Source organism: Monodon monoceros, unplaced genomic scaffold, assembly GCF_005190385.1.
Source record: "Monodon monoceros isolate NGI ecotype Baffin Bay Population unplaced genomic scaffold, NGI_Narwhal_1 Super_Scaffold_17, whole genome shotgun sequence".
NCBI classification, from domain to species: Eukaryota; Metazoa; Chordata; class Mammalia; order Artiodactyla; family Monodontidae; genus Monodon; species Monodon monoceros.
The window spans coordinates 21,888,740-21,905,257 of record NW_021703773.1 but is presented as its reverse complement, the minus strand read 5'-3'; the positions used below and the strand labels follow the sequence as shown (position 1 = coordinate 21,905,257).

Below are 16,518 nucleotides of genomic sequence, written 5' to 3'. Positions count from 1 at the left end.
GCAGAAAATCTGATGGGCTCGGTGGGCCCTGACAGACACGAGGTCCAAGCACCGGGTCCCCAGGAGACTACCTCTGCACAGGTGAGGGAAGAGGGTTGAAAGAGCCAGACTCAGCAGCAGAATGGGCCTTGGGCTCTGACTCTCTCAAGGTCATGGGTGATGTGCCCTGCCTCATTCCTAAGGTGGGGCACAGGCACCCCAGGAAGGAGAGTACTTGTAAAGAAGTAACTAAACTAAATTAAAGGACGATCTTCTTGGGAGCTTAAATCACCGGGATAAGGAAGCTGCTCAAAAGGCTAGACTGGAGCAGTGGAAGGGTCTTCCCACAGGCTGGAGACAGCTGAAAGCTAGCAGGGGTGGAGCAGGTGAGGGGAGAACAGACACCCCAGGACCACCAGAGGTCATGGGCAGCTGGACCACGTAAGCAGCTCAAGAGTCAGGAGGAAGCTGGCCTCACTGGGGGCACCAAGGGCTGTGAGACAGTCAGAGCTGTAGGGGCATCAGCTTGCTTATTTGCAAAAGACCCATGTCTCCCATCACCACACTTTCCCTTATCCTCAGAGAAGCTGGACGAAGGATATTGCTTCTTTCAGAGGTTAAATGTTGAACCAGGTGTGATCTTGATAAAAACTAAGCATCCTTCTGCTCTCTGCTCCACCTGCCCCTTTATCCATCCAAATAAACAAAAGCAAAAGTAAAAGACAATAATAGCAATGAGGTATATGAAAGGTCTGATCTAGACTCTTCTGCAAGGAGAAAATCTCTTTCAACGGCTACCAATTTCTGTCACCCAGATCACCGCCACCTGAGTGCTACCTTCACAAGAAAAGACACCCATTGTCCTCCATGTTTTCATCATTGGGTTATCATGTCATTTCTTTGGGAAGATTACATGATGTTCCTATTTCAATGTGGATTTGAACAAACAGCCCAAGGGGAGAAATAATGTATTCTTTAAGGGGGGGTAAGTGTACTTCTTTTCTCAAGCACCTTGAAAACAGACTGCCTTCTGTGTAAGAATTGCCAATAAGCAGCAAGACACACAAGGAAGAATCAAGTGAACAGAAGCCTTCGAACATGCCACACATACTCTGCTCCCAACTGGTCTGACCACAGTGTTACAAGCCATGGCTTGGGCAGCCCTCTCCCCAGTCAGATAAGGGACATGTTAAACCAACAGTGCCAACAGTTTGCAAGAGAGGAAAGAGCACAGAGGGCATGATTTCATCCCAGAATTTCATTGCTCATTAGCCAACCTGCATAGCTGGCATGAGACCCTACCTACAGCAGGCCTGGCTGAGCCACCGGCAGTTTCTAGAAACTCCAGGTGTACACTTATTGTGTTAATTTCTCCCCATACCAATGCCCACGTGGGGCCTCTGCTCTCTGACTTCTCAAACTGGACTGACAGCCAGGGCCCAGAAGTTGGCCAAAGGGGTCATGTGAACAAGCACCTAATGCAGTTGATATAAGCTGGTGCGCGTGGAGCCCATTTACAAGCACATCAGGATCCATTCCGTTCCACCATTCAAGACCCCTGCCTTTGACTGGCACTCAGGAGAGAGCATGGCTTTCCCCCATGTTTCAGCATCACGTCTCCCATAACCCCTGGGTTGCCAGATGTTGGTGGGTTGCCAGATGTTGGTGTCCTAGTGGAGTTACCCTGATGTCTTGAAAAGGTTTTATTCCTCATTCTAGAGAAGAGACTGTGGTTATAGGAACAAGACATGTACCAAGTGGAGAAGGTAGCAGGGGTGTCCCCAAGGACTGAACAGTGGCATCTACTGTGTCAGTACTGGCTACAGAACTTGTATTCATTCATTCATTCACTCATTCACTCATTATTTTATTTTTCTAAATTGTGTATATGCGTGTGCATGTGTGTGTATGCACGCATGCATGTGTTTGCGTGCGTGTGCGTGTGTGTGTGCATGAGGCACAGCGTGCAAAGGTGACTTCTTTCTGCCCTGTTTACCAGTTTACTTGAGGCCGCAAGACTTTAAGTAGATGGATAAGTGGCGAGCTGGATTAAAGGAATGCTTAAGGCACAGTGGCTTACCTTTGGGCTGAAGACAGAGTTAGGCTTTACTGAACTCTGTTCCAGTGCAGTTTTAGGTAATGCAGATGGAGGAGGGGCCTAGAAAGGCTGAAAGAGACGTTTTAAAAAGAGTGAGGTCAGCCCTAAAAAAGGATGAAATCCTGTCATTTGCAACAACGTGGATGGACCTCAAGGACATTATGTGAAGCGAAATTTGTGAAGACAAATCCGTATGACTTCACTTATATGGGATATTTAGAAAAAAGAAAACAGAAAGCAAAAAAAAAAACCCAGCTCATAGATGCAGAGCTGGGTTTTTTGGATGGAAATTGTCAGAAGTACAAACTTCCAGTTATAAAATAAATAAGAAACAGGGATATAAGGTACAGCTTGGCAACTATAGCTAATAATATGTAGTGCACATTCTTTTTTTTTTTTTTTTTTTTTGCGGTACGCGGGCCTCTCACTGCCGTGGCCTCTCCCATTGTGGAGCACAGGCTCCGGACGCGCAGGCTCAGCGGCCATGGCTCATGGGCCCAGCCACTCCGCAGCATGTGGGATCCTCCCGGACCAGGGCACGAACCCACGTCCCCTGCATCGGCAGGCGGACTCTCAACCACTGCGCCACCAGAGAAGCCCTATGTAGTGCACATTTGAAAGTTGCTAGTAGTAGATCTTAAAAGTTCTCATCACAGGAAAAAAAATTATACCTATGTATGGTGATGGATATTAACGAGACCTTGTGGTGGTCATTTCACAATATATACAAATATTGAATCATCATGTTGTGCACTAAAATTAATGTAATGTTATATGTCGATCTTACCTCAATTAAAAATTATTTTTAGCAAATTATTAAAAAAGGAAGAGAGACTGAGGGGGGCACAGCTGCCATAGGGAATGGAAATTTGGGAGAAGAGGGTATGGCTTTTCTGATTTGCAGTTCCCACCTGTGCTGGGGCACTGCCAAGCCTGGGACCATGACCGATCCCAGGTGAGCCCTGTGCTGCCTGGACCCTCTCTCCCACCACGTCTACCCACACCGGTGGTCTATGCCATTTTCAGCGACCATCAGCTGCAGATAGGGATTTTCTGTTCGGAGAGGCCTAGGTTTCTCAGAAGGGTTTTAAGGGGCTTTAGTGATCTGTGGTATTACTCCCTCTTCCACAGGCCCAAGAAACTGCCATTAAAAATCCATGTATTTTACACTGTAACAAAGATATAAACAAGGGGACAGGGCCTACCTCTGACATGGGGAGTCAGGAAAGACTCAAGAAGCAGCTTTCAAATTTGATCTTGTAGGGTGGGTGGGAATTTTCTAGAAAGAAGAAGATGGGTAGGGAAGTGGGTCTCAAAAGCAAGCTCAGGACAGATGTTGGTGATTAATTTTTTCACTGGCCCGGGGAAAATGAGAAAAATAAGGGCAAGGTAGTAAGTTTTTCAAAATGTAGATTTATTCAATTTAAAGAAATTTTAGTTTGAGATGAGGTTTCTTCCTACTTTTGGAGTGTTGCAGTTTTTCTTTTTCTTATGAAATCAAGATGGTAACAAATATCATTATGATTTCAAGCATCTCTTATTTGGCCCAATAAAAAAAAACACACATTAGGGCTTCCCTGGTGGCGCAGTGGTTGAGAGTCCGCCTGCCGATGCAGGGGACGCGGGTTCGTACCCCGGTCCGGGAAGATCCCACATGCCGCGGAGCGGCTGGGCCCGTGAGCCATGGCTGCTGAGCCTGCGCGTCCGGAGCCTGTGCTCCGCAACGGGAGAGGCCACAATAGTGAGAGGCCCGCATACGCAAAACAAACACATTACCCACATTAAAAAAAAAAATGTACTGGTCTTTGAAATTCCAAGACCTGAAAAGGTGGGTAACCATAGTCCAGGCTGAGGGAATTGATAATGCAGAGGCCGGCCTGCTGAGAAATACCAGGGCGCTTGTGGAGAAGTGGGAGGAGTCCAGCACGTGGTGGATGATGGGGTCAGAGCAGCGGTTTCGGGTTAGATGGGGGAGGGCCTTTTATAAGAAGCTCAGACTTTATCCTTTAGGAAGCAGGAACCAGTAGGGGTTTATAAGTGGAGGAGAGAGCTGACTATATATGTTCTGTTGGAAGATGAACAATGCTCCAGTAAAGCACATAGACTGCAGAAGAAAGAAATGAGACAGTGATATAAGATGAGGGTGTTAATTATAACCCATAGCCATAGGAATGAGGAAACAGAACAAGACTTTAGAGACTATCCTAAGATGGAATTGGTCTCAAAGACATTCAGGGGAAGGCTATAAAGAATGCTTTAAGGCACGATCAACCAACAGAAATGACCAGTGTATCCGAGTATATCTGAGGATGTCTCAAAGCTGAGCTGTACAGCCTGAAAATAGCCTATCAATCCTCTAGGCTCACAAATCCCAGTTGCTAAACCAACCTGAACAGTTAAGAGCACCAGGGTTACCACAAATCCACACCACCTAAAAAAAGTGTGCTTTTGGGGCCCTGGCCACTGGCCAGGACTCAAATGTGGCATTTTTGAGAATAAGAGGTGACAGGTTCAAAAGGCTCTGGGGGCCAGGCAAATTTAAGGAGCAGAATGGATTTGTAAGTGCGATGATGAACTACAGCTGACACTAGGCCCCGGTGAAAGGGCCGCAATAGGGAATAGTGGAGACTGTGGCAGACCAGAGCCCACATGCCCTGCCTAAGGCTGGGCAGCTGCTATTCTGCACCAGCCTATCGTTGCAAAGTGGGAAAGAGGTCAGACCTTCTGATATCTTTTAACAAAGCTGGAAATCTGGATTTTTGTTGTCAGCTAATTCAAGTTTAAAAAACAACCACAACATTATGGGAGTCAAAATCCACTCTGTTTGTAAGCTGAATGTATTCCATTGACCCCTCCAATCTGAGACCTTTAGACCAGGGATTAGATAACTATTAAGCTAATATAGATCCACAACAAGACCTCACACAAGAAAGAAAAATGTGAAGCCATTTAGCAATATGGGTAAGCTCTGAATCATCTGTGGGAAGAAAGAAAAAGATATGAAATATTTTTAAAATTCAGAATTAACAAACAGTAATCTTGATTCTCCACTTCTATTTCCAGTGGACACAACAATGGGTTTTGGAAACTCTACTTGTAACCTCCAAGCAATGCTAGGCGACTGTCACGTTTGCTTCTCACAATTGCTTTCTATGAAGGAAGAACAAATATTATTATTCTCATTTGACTGATGAGAAAACGGAAGCAGGATGAGGTCTGCAGCTGCTCTAAAACCACCGAGTATGGTGGGAGCAGAGCTGAGGCCGGAACCTCGTCTACTGTCACTAGCCCAGACGTCAGGCTACACAGCCACTCTGATGGGCTCCCCTGGTGTATGGGGATAATCAGGTTTATCCCCTCTCCGAACAGAAAATCCCTATCTGCAGCTGATGGCCGCTGAAAGTGGCGCAGACCACCGGTGTGGGTAGACGTGGTGGGAGAGAGGGTCCAGGCAGCACAGGGCTCACCTGGGATCGGTCATGGTCCCAGGCTTGGCAGTGCCCCAGCACAGGTGGGAACCATGAATCAGAATCCAGGTGTGTGAAGAGTGACCTCTCTTGTCTGCATCATCCCACAGGGGCTGCCCTGGGGGACTTTCTTTCTTCAGTTCTCTCCACCTGCAGGATGTCAACAGGATTCCTTTCTTGTCCTCACTGCTATCTTCGGAAGAACTGTTTCAGGGGCTGGATGTAGGCCTGATGGATATTTTCCTAGGTTCCTAACTCTAGGAACTCTATTTTTTTTAATTAATTAATTTTTTATTGACATATAGTTGATTTACAATGTTGTGTTAGTTTCAGCAAAGTGATTCAGATATATACATATGTTATACACATATATATTCTTTTTCAGATTCTTTTCTCATATAGGTTATTACAAAATATTGAGCTATAGTTCCCTCTGCTATACAGTAGGTCCTTGTTTGTCTATTTTATATATAGTAGTGTGTATATGTAAGGTAACTTATTTTGAAAGTCATTTTGGGGGGTCTATTTTATTTATTTATTTATTTATTTTATTTATTTAATTTATTTTAATTTTAGCTGCGTTGGGTCTTCGTTGCTGCGTGCGGGCTTTCTCTAGTTGCGGTGAGCGGGGGCTACTCTTTGTTGCGGTGCACAGGCTTCTCATTGTGGTGGCTTCTCTTTGTTGTAGAGCACAGGCTTTAGGCACGCGGGCTTCAGTAGTTGTGGCATGTGAGCTCAGTAGTTGTGGCGCACAGGCTCAGTTGCTCCGTGGCATGTGGGATCTTCCTGGACCAGGGCTCGAACCCGTGTCCCCAGCATTGGCAGGCGAATTCTTAACCACTGCGCCACCAGGGAAGCCCTGGGGGTCTATTTTAAAACTTCCATTCACTTTTGTAAACTAACATGAAAACATGCAATACTTAGAAAATATGTGTGTAGTTAAGCAGTGATTCATAAATGTACACTTGAGGAAACTTGTATAAAATCTAAGAAATGAAGAGAAATCAAGGGGGCAAAATATTATAGTAGATTAGAACAGGGATGGTGGAGCCAGGAAGACTGGGTGTAAATCCTGGCTCTACCCTTTCCTAGAAAGGTTACTGTGGAAACTTACTCCACAAGTTCCCTAATATTTGTATCTACCTCGTAATGTCCTTGGGAGGGTTAAGTGAATGAGCGGGTTGACTACCTGGGAAACAGAGTCAGAATGGAGATTAGCGTGCAGGGCTTTGATTGGGGGCTGCTCTCAGAATCAGCTCAGGTGAGGGACGACGAGGAAGCGAGTCTGGACACAGGGAGACGCTGGATTGTGATGTAGTCTCTTCAAAGGCCTCAGCCAACCCCACAAGGAGCTCTGAACCTCGTAGGACTTTTCAGAGTTGTCCCGAGTTGGGGTAGAGGGCCTAGACCTTTGTACCCGACACGGGTCGGTCAACGGATACAGGCTGCACCGGGGAAGGCAGGATGCCTCAGGCAAAGTGGGGCTCTTCAGCCAAGAACAAGTCCCTGAGAGGGGCTGACACTGGAGAGCTGTCTGCAGGCAACACCCCAGCAGCTGCAGGAGCAAGTCCTTCACTCTGGCGTGAAGATCTGAGCCACGCAATGAAGCATCCGCTACAATGAGACCACCCACCCACCAAGGCAAATTCTATCTAAGTGTGGAAAACACAGTAGAAGTGATCAATGCATAACTTTCAAGTATTTAGGTCACTTCCTTATTTTCAAAGCACAAACAAACATAAATATATAATCAGAGAATTACAGAGTCATAGAAGATAGTGGGCATTTTAGTGTTTATCTCCTCCAGTTTCTTTATTTACGGATGAAGCAAATTGAAGAACAGAGAGGTTTAATGATTTCCCCAGGTCATGGCAGAGTCTAGATTTAAATTCAGGTCATTGGACTTCAAGTTCAGCGCCCCTGCCACCATGTCACAATAAGGCACATTGTAACAGGAACAGCAAAGAGACTCCATCTTTCATGCCAACTCTAATGAATTCGTAGTGGCTGCCTGGATGAATATGTTGAGAAGGAGATTTCAAATTAGAGCTTCAACAGAATAATCTCACTAGAGTCCTATTCTGGGTTTTATAACTTCCTTGGCCTAACGATGAACACAAAAATGACAAGCAAGTTAAACATAGGACTTTTAGAGGAAAGTAGACTATTACCCTAGAAAGAAGAATGCCAAATTTGGTTTATTTATAACTTGAAGGTATCTAGCTGGATTACTTTTTTCCCCACAGAAGGTGGTCCCTTAAGTTATATTTCCTCTTTCCTCACTTGCAAAGTGAGGGTGTTGAGCCACCTAATTTTGGAGGCTCTTTTCAGCATCTGGAAATCTCTGTTGGTGAATGACCGGGTTGTCTCTTGGGACCACTGAGAAGGCTGAGGACATTTCCAGCTCCCCGTAGGTGACTGCATGACGGTGAGCAAGGGTACACATCCTCATTCCTCACAACAATGAGAGGCCTAGGGCTCCAGTGCCAAAGCTTATGGGAATAAAACTTTTTTAAAAAATTGTTTTTATTGTGGTAAAATATACATGCCATAAAAGCATTTTAACCATTTTTATTTTATTATTTTTTAAAATGTATTTATTTTATTTATTTATTTTTGGCTGCATTGGGTCTTCGTTGCTGCACACGGGCTTTCTCTAGTTGTGGCGAGCGGGGGCTACTGTTTGCTGTGGTGAGCGGGCTTCTCACTGCAGTGGCTTCTCTTGTTGTGGAGCATGGGCTCTAGGTGTGCGGGCTTCAGTAGTTGTGGCACGTGGGCTCAGTAGTTGTGGCACACAGGCTCTAGAGTGCAGGCTCAGTAGTTGTGGCGCACGGGCTTAGATGCTCTGCGGCATGTGGGATCTTCCCAGACCAGGGCTCAAACCTGTGCCCCTGCATTGGCAGACGGATTCTTAACCACTGTGCCACCAGGGAAGCCCTTAACCATTTTTAAGTGTATAATTCAGTGGCATAAATCCATGCACAGTGTTGCTCAACCATGTACAGAATTGTTTCACCCTCTCATGCTGAAACTCTGTACCCAATCAACACGAACTCCCCTGTCCCTTCTCTCAGCTCCTCATAACCTCCGTTCCACTCTCTGTGTCTATGAGTTTGCCCAGTCTAGGTACCCCATTCAATTGGAGTCATATAATATTTTTCCTTTTGTGTCTCGCTTATTTCACTCAGGATGTTTTCAAGATTCATCCATGCTGTAGCATGTGTCAGTACTTCATTCCTTTATTGGGCTGAATACTATTCTGTTGTATGTCTATGTCACATTTTGTTTATCTTATTGTGTTTGGCTAGTGTGAATAATGCTATCAAACTTGGTGTGGAAATAATACTTTTTGCACCCAGTTCATGCCTGACACCTTAGAATCATGAAATCGTTAGGGATTACCTATTGCTCATCTTATAGATAAAGAAACAAAGGCCCAGAAAGACCCACCCCTCACTCATGGCAACCTTAACAGGAGACACCAGTACCATGAGATCTAAAACTTAGATTCACCATTTGGTGCAATCATGGTAAAATGAGTGCCCTGTTTTTTACAATCTTTGTTTGGTTTATCTGCAGCAGATAGGAGAGGTATGATTTTAAAATAACAGGACTTACTTTAATAGCTATCCAGTACTTGTCATACTAAGTGCTCAACTTACCTACTGTTTTACAACTAGCTTAAATTTAGCAGCACACTATTTTGTTATGTTCACAAATTTGGGGGGTCTGGAATTTAGACAGAGTATGGCAGGGGTTGCCTGTCTCTGCTCCACAATGTCTCGGGCCTCAGTCGGGGAGACTCAAATACCTGGGAGCAACTTGAACAGCTGGGCACTAAAATCATCTGAAATGTCTTTGCTCATATGTCGGATGCCTGAGCTGGAATGCCTCAAAGGCTGGGCTGTTGACTAGTGCATCTACACTTGACCTCTCCTTGTGTGCTGGGCTTCCTCATAACATGGTGGAACCAGGGTAACCATGCTTCTTACATGGCTGCTCAAGGCTCTAAAAATGCGTATCCAGTCAACAAGGCAGGAATGGCATATGCCCTTTAGGACCTGGCCTTGGTAGTCACATAGTACCACTTCCATTGAATTCTGTTGGTCAGAGAAGTCACAGGACTACTCACTTTCAAGGTAGGGGACACAAACCCAATCTTTCACGGGGAAAGTATCAAAGAAGTTATGGCCATGATTTAAAACCACTGCAACAATGATATATAGAATGGATAAACAACGAGGTCCTACTGTGTAGCACAGGGAACTACATTCAATATCCTGTGATAAACCATAATGGAAAAGAATATTAAAAAGAATATATGTGTGTATATATATATATATATATGTATCTGAATCACTTTGCTGTACAGCAGAAGTTAACACAACATTGTAAATCAACTATATTTCAAAAAAAAAACCAAACCCACCGCACCTAGTGAATATTGCCCCCTTCAAAGGGGACACCAACTGAATACTGTCTCCATTGGGATACCACGTAACTGACCCAGGGCTACCGTCCTTGCTCACAGCTTTCTAGGGTGCCCTTTTGGAAATCCAGCTAGACTCTACTGAATATCCTTTTGACTTACTGGTGCTGGTGAGTCTTTAAAGGTGGATTTGATTTGGGGAAAATCCAGTGATGGAGATGGACAGTTAACTGAAGAGTCATCAAACATTTCATGAACTACCAGTATGTGCTGGGCACTAGGGAGAGACACATCGATATATGGTTCATTTTTTAGTTAAAAACTACCAGACTTGGAGTGTGACCGCCTGCCCCCCCAAATCTAACCAGATTGATTGTCTCGTATGTCTAGCAAATGCTCATGAAGGTACTCCCCCAAAAGGAGCACATTCAGAACCACTTATATTTTGGGCAGTAGTCGTGCCCCCTCTCCACCCCACGTCTTTGAAGGAAAGCCATCACGTGAAGAGGTAAATTCTGGTGTGTTTGTTTAAAAGATCACGTCCCATTTTCTAAGTCATAATTTTCAGGAGGGTGGTAAGCTAACTGGACGAGAGCTATGACTCCATGCGCCTTTTTCTTCTGGAGTCATCCAAATGGTGGAGCTGTGAAAGGGAAAACAGGAATATGTGTTCTTCTACTCAGGCGATCACACCAGATCTGTTTAGGTCTCCTGTTGACTGTCAGGCAGCCTTCCTGAACATAGCCTTGGGGCTTTCATGTTTCACATATAAATGTTGTCAGGGAAGGCTTAATCACAGAAAGCCGTCTTCCTACAGACATCGGCCTGGCCTTGCTATCCGCTCCTCCTGTCCTAGAGGGCTGTTAGGTTGCCAAGGCAACCAGCAGTCCTCTGTGAAATGTTCCCAGCCTTTCCCATGAATACAGAATTTGAATCTGTAGCTTATCATCTGACTTTTTACATAAACGCACAGTAGGTTGAAGAGGGTAATTTCCACCTTGAAAACTAAGTGATAGCCTAGAGACCAGGCCAGTAAACAGGGCACACAGGGATGGCAAACCCTACACTTCCCCACCCTAAAAGTGCTTGCCGTCTCTGTGGTTTTCAAGGGAGCTCAAGCTCTCTCACATTTTGTATCTGACTTGCCCAAAGACCCATGCCTATGAAAGAACTGTTTAATGTGGGTATCTCTTCAACTATACCAACTTATCTCCTTCTTTTAAATGCCATAGAGTGGTCCAACTAATGTTCTGAGTATGAGTCCTAAATGAAATGGGGTCACAGAAAACAAAAAACTGGAAGAGCCAAGACACATGCTTTTCTAAGATGGCGATCTGGCTAGCACATTAGCCTGAGCTCTTGACCTGTATGATGCTTCTAGAAAAAAGGTGTTTCATTGTGCTAAGAGCACTGGGCTGAGAATGAGAGTCCTGGCCTTCTCTTACTGCATGACATTCTCATCCGAACCTCAGACACATCATCAATAAGATGGGAATCATAACATACTTCACAAGGTTGCTTTAAAAGTCCTTTGTAATATTTGATACAGTCTACAGATATTTTTTTAAAACCTCTAAGACTGTTCATTTTAAAAACAGTGTTAACCAAAATTTTCCAAGTAAAAAACAAAACAGGAAACCCCCAAATTATTTTTACAACTTAAGTCAAATACAAGATGGTTGAGATTCTCACAGATCTTGAACAAACTACCATCCTCTGAATATCAGAATCAGAAACTAAAATGCAGAGATTGATCCATAGGAATTAAGTATCTGTGAAACAGAAGGGAAGGAGGCAGGGCACAACCTTTGAAAGAATGACACAGCCCGAGGACATGACATAAACTGATTAGACCCAAACGGGTCCAAGATGGCGGAGAAGTCAACTTCCACTAGACCTTGAGCCTCAGTATTCGCTCACATCAGCAAGCTAAATGACACACCCACAGGAGCCATGACAGTTCCAAGACACCATAAGGATCAAAAGTGGGCGGTGGCCCAGTTCCTGGAAATCCCCGCCCCTTCCTAAAATAGCTGGAACACTCCTCCCACTCATTAGCCTATGAAATTACCCTCTCCTATAAAAACTGACAGCCCCATACCCTGGTGCCTTTCTCACCTTCTGAGATGGCCCACACTCTGTCTGTGGAGTGTGTTTCTCTCTAAATAAATCCACTTCTTACCTATCACTTGGTCTCTCAGTGAATTCTTTCTGCGATGAGACATCAAGAACCTGAGCTTCATTAAGTCCTGAAACCAGGTGTGTGATCTCAGTTGGAAGACTGTGGGTTTTGGCCGGCTTTGAGTCCCAGCTGCATGCGTTCGAGTTCCAATCTGAGTTCTGGTCGGGTTTGAGTCCCAGCACGTGGGTTCAAGTCCCAGTCTGAAGTGCACACTTTCATCTGAGCTTTACTTACTATGTGGGGGCAGCCCAGGAGCTGGCTTAGACTATTTGGCAATAAGCGAAACAGGTTACATACGCCTTTAGACATTGGACACAGAGCACAAACAGAGGAAGGCATGTGTGCAAAGCAGACTCCTTAAACAATTTTGAATTAGGTGAACCTATAACACGGTCTGGAAGATCTCAAGCAAATTATTTTCTTTATTTAGGGGAAAAAACTCTGCATAATAAGACTAGTATCACCAGCCTACTTGAATCCACTTAAGAAATACAAATACCTCCTTAAGTCAAAAGAGTCATAGCTGTCCCTTGGATATAGAATGAAAAATTAAAGATTTTTAAAAATTAAGTTCATTTACTATGCAATGTTCTCATGTATATTTTCCCGGCAAGTAAGGTGAGGTCACTTAACGCTCTGACTTCCGGGTTCTTCCTCCTCTCCCCAGCGTCTCAATACTGGACTGCCCAAGGGTCTTGGTTCTCCTTCTTTCTCTATATTCTCATTTCCTTGGTGATCTCACATAATCCGTGGCTTTAAATACCGTGCATTTTCCCTATGCTGACAGCATCCAAATGTATATCTCCAGCTCAGACCTCTCTCCTAAATGCCAAGCTGAGATGTATCCACTTGGATGTCAAGGAGAAATTTCAAAGTTCACATGTTTAACACTGCTTCCACCCTTAGCATTCCCACATCCCAGTTAGTGGCAACTCCATGTTCCAAATGCAAAATACATTCTTTTATTTTTTTAATTTTTTTTATTTTTGGCTGTGTCAGGTCTTAGTTGTGGCGCGCGGGCTCAGCTGCCCCACGGCATGTGGGATCTTAGTTCCCCGACCAGGGATCAAACCAACATCCCCTGCATTGGAAGGTGGATTCTTAACCACTGGACCCCACCAGGGAAGCCCCCTGCCAAATATATTCTTGATTCCTTTATCTCACACACATCACGCAGCCATTAGGAAGTCGTGTTGGCTCTACCTTCAAAATATACCACGGATCTAAACACTTCTCACTCCCTTCCCTGTTACCGCTCTAGTTCACGCTACCGCCCTCTCTCTCCTCAAGCACTGCTACAGCTACATCCTCCTCCTGGGTATCCCTGCATCCATCCTTTAGTCTACCATTGACACAGTTTACATTTATTTTCAACACATAAGTTAGATCATGTCACTTCTCTGTTCAAAGTTCTCCAATGGTTCCTCATTTCACACCGAGGAAAAGCCAAAGTCTTTACGATTGCTTCCATGTCAGACACTAAGATCGGTTCCCGTGAGCTCCCTGAGCTCATTCCCCTGCCACTAACATCGTCCTCGCACCCGAGAATGCACCCCTCTTTTCTACGGTGTAAGCTCTGTGAGGCAGGGAGCTCGGTATGTGCTGTTGTCTGTTGCATCCTAAACTAACGCTATGGAGCTTGGCATGGCGGCAGACCGCTGGGTAAGCATTTGCTGAATGGATGCGCGAATCAACGAACGCATAATTCTCAGGCATCCCTTGAAAACAGGGAAGGAGGGTGAATATCCTCACCTCTTTGACTCCAGAGCAGGGCTGGGCAACCTAGAGCCTTCAGGCCCAAATCAAGCCTGCCACCTGCTTTTGCAAATAAAGGTTTACTGTAACCATGGCCAAGCCCATTTGTTTGCATACTACCTGTGGCTGCTTACCCACACACTATACCAGCAGAGTTGAGCAGTTGCTACGGAAAGTGTATGGTCAACAAAGCCTAAAATATATACTATCTGGTTCTTTACAGAAAAAGTTTGCTGTCCCTTGATCTAGAGGGTGCAAACTGAAAGGGAGAATTCAGCTACTCCTTGCTGTTCATGCAAAAATCCAGCCACCAAACCCAAAGAATGAAACACACTCAGATTTGGGTGAGCCAGTCGGTCGGTAAGTACCATACAAATTCCACAACCTCACATTGGGGGAATGGCTAGCCTAGAAATGCTCCTATCCCACGCACAGGCAGTATTCGGTCTGTCAAGGCGGCAAAAAGTAGCCCTGTCTGCCCACACACATCACTAATGGGAAGATGAGGGAAGTTAGTCTATTTTTTTACATCTACATCCATTAATGTCTCAAGAGTTGAAAATTTTCCTGTAACTGCCTATTTTTAATCATGTTGCCACAGAAAGGTCATTTGTATCACATGCTTTGACTCAAAGACGCACTTCATTTCCTTAAAATAGAGTCAGCTGTCATCCACCTTGAAGACAGGGCTGCTCAGAACCCTGGCTGGCACAGTGGGTGGGCTGGGGGCTCAGCAGGTGCTGCTTCGGGATCAAACACCTGTGCCTGGAGGAGGCACAGGGGGCCTGTGGGACCCTGTCTGAATGAGGCCGTCCAGCAGGCGGGCCCTTGGCTGGAGGGCTTCCCTGGGAAGTTGTTGGCCACAGGATGACTCAGGTTTGGGACTGCTGTGGGCCTGTCCCGGCTTCCCTGGGGACTCCTGCGATGTGGAAGGACTCTGTATAGAGGAGGCGACTGAGAACTGGGCAAAGTCTAGAATATACCCTTGGTAATGGCTAGAATCACACCAACCTTCAGAGTAGCCGTGACCCCGGACCCATGAAATGTGGAATTTTGCTGCCTTTGCTCCAGTCACTGGGGAAAAACATTCCTACTTCTCAGGCAGCACTGTCCTATGGGCTGGGGTCCTCCCTTAAGGAGAAAAATAAAAATCTGCAACGTGAATAAGAGAAGCCTTCTGAGAAATGAAATATTTCCTACCCTATCAGTAAACAAAGGATGTCAGTCATCAGCGATTGCAGCCCTCCAGTGTGAGCTGGTAAGCCCTGAGGGAATTCAGGAAGGAAAGAATACCTGCTATCTAGCAGCCATCAGACTGCAGCCACTCCTTACCCTGAGGAAACGCAGGAGGTGAAAACACAGGATACTGGCCCAGATAGCTGAGATACTTATCAAAGGAATGATTTCAGTGAGCCCAGACTCTTGCGTCTTCCCATACATACAAAAGTGCTAAATTCCTTAATTTGGGATATCTGGTTTTCTGTAATTAACAATAATCTTTTGATGTTCCAACTACCTGCCCTTTGCTGCAAAACTCCTACATAACCTGGCTCCCCCCTCACCTCCTCGGAGCAGTCTCTCAGAGTTACTTGAGATGCTGCCTCCTGGGCTTGAAGTCCTAAGAATTCCCACCAAATAAAATATAACTCTCAGCTTTTAGGTTGTGTGTATTTTTTAAGTCGACATTGCGGGGGATCAATCAATCAAGTGGTCCCCAAAGACGGTGCCGGTCACTTTGTAAAACAAAACAAAACTCACTAGAATTCAATGCAAGGTGAGGACCTTCATTCAGGGGTAAATTCCACCTGATAGCCATGGAAAACGCCAGATTGAAAGTTGATTTGAGGAACACTCAGAATTGTTTGCATACTAGTAAGACAAGCCTTGATCCGCAGCAACCGATTTCTGAGCTCAGGTCCCTCTAGGTGGTGACGGGATCTTTATTCTTTGAAGAATGTTAAGACCTGGCTGGTTCTGTTAAGACTGATCTTATCCAAATCCAGAGAGCTGGGTTGTAGGAACCTCTAAACTTCTCTCCATGATTCCAGGAATGATTAAAGTGAAAAGGAAATTCAAGGACAAAGAACAGGCTGAGGGCCGTGGTGGATCTCTAGCCTTAGCCTCCCAGCTCCCTGCCCTGGAGCCTATGTCTCCCCAGGGCACAAATCAAGACCCAAGTGGCTACTGCCATTGTTATTAACAGCATTACTTACCTGGAGACGGCTTATCTTCTAACAGGAATGCTGGGGAACCAGAGGTGCTTCCGCAGGACATTTCAAAGGCACCTTGGACTAGACCTTTGCCAGGTGGCTGTCTCTTTTCCTCAGCTTGGATGAAGGGAGACGAATGAGGGGAAATAACTCAGTGGATGACTCTTTCTTGGATGCATTACCTGAAAGTCAAGAAGGGAATAATCCTGAGGCTCTGTTCTGACTACTTTTCAGGCTCCTCAAGGAAATAATAAGAATTCACAATAATCTACTAATTGATACAAAGGAAAGTTATTTCGTTGTGAGCCTGGACTTAGTATGTGTTAAATAACAGTGAAACCGTGCACCTCAGACTGGAACTTGAACCCACACAGGCGGGACTCGAACCCGGCCAACAC

The 16,518-nt window shown here is 45.2% G+C and overlaps 1 protein-coding gene across 1 annotated transcript in view; it reads right to left on the bottom strand.

Annotated features, from left to right (window-relative positions):
- ACSL1 (acyl-CoA synthetase long chain family member 1) overlaps positions 1 to 16,168 on the bottom strand; it is a 153,868-nt gene extending 137,700 nt beyond the window's left edge. Inside the window, exon 1 of the mRNA XM_029226472.1 lies at positions 16,124 to 16,168. The gene's annotated coding sequence lies outside the window, so the exon portion shown is untranslated. The remainder of the gene's footprint in view (positions 1 to 16,123) is intronic.
- Positions 16,169 to 16,518: the final 350 nt, after the last annotated feature.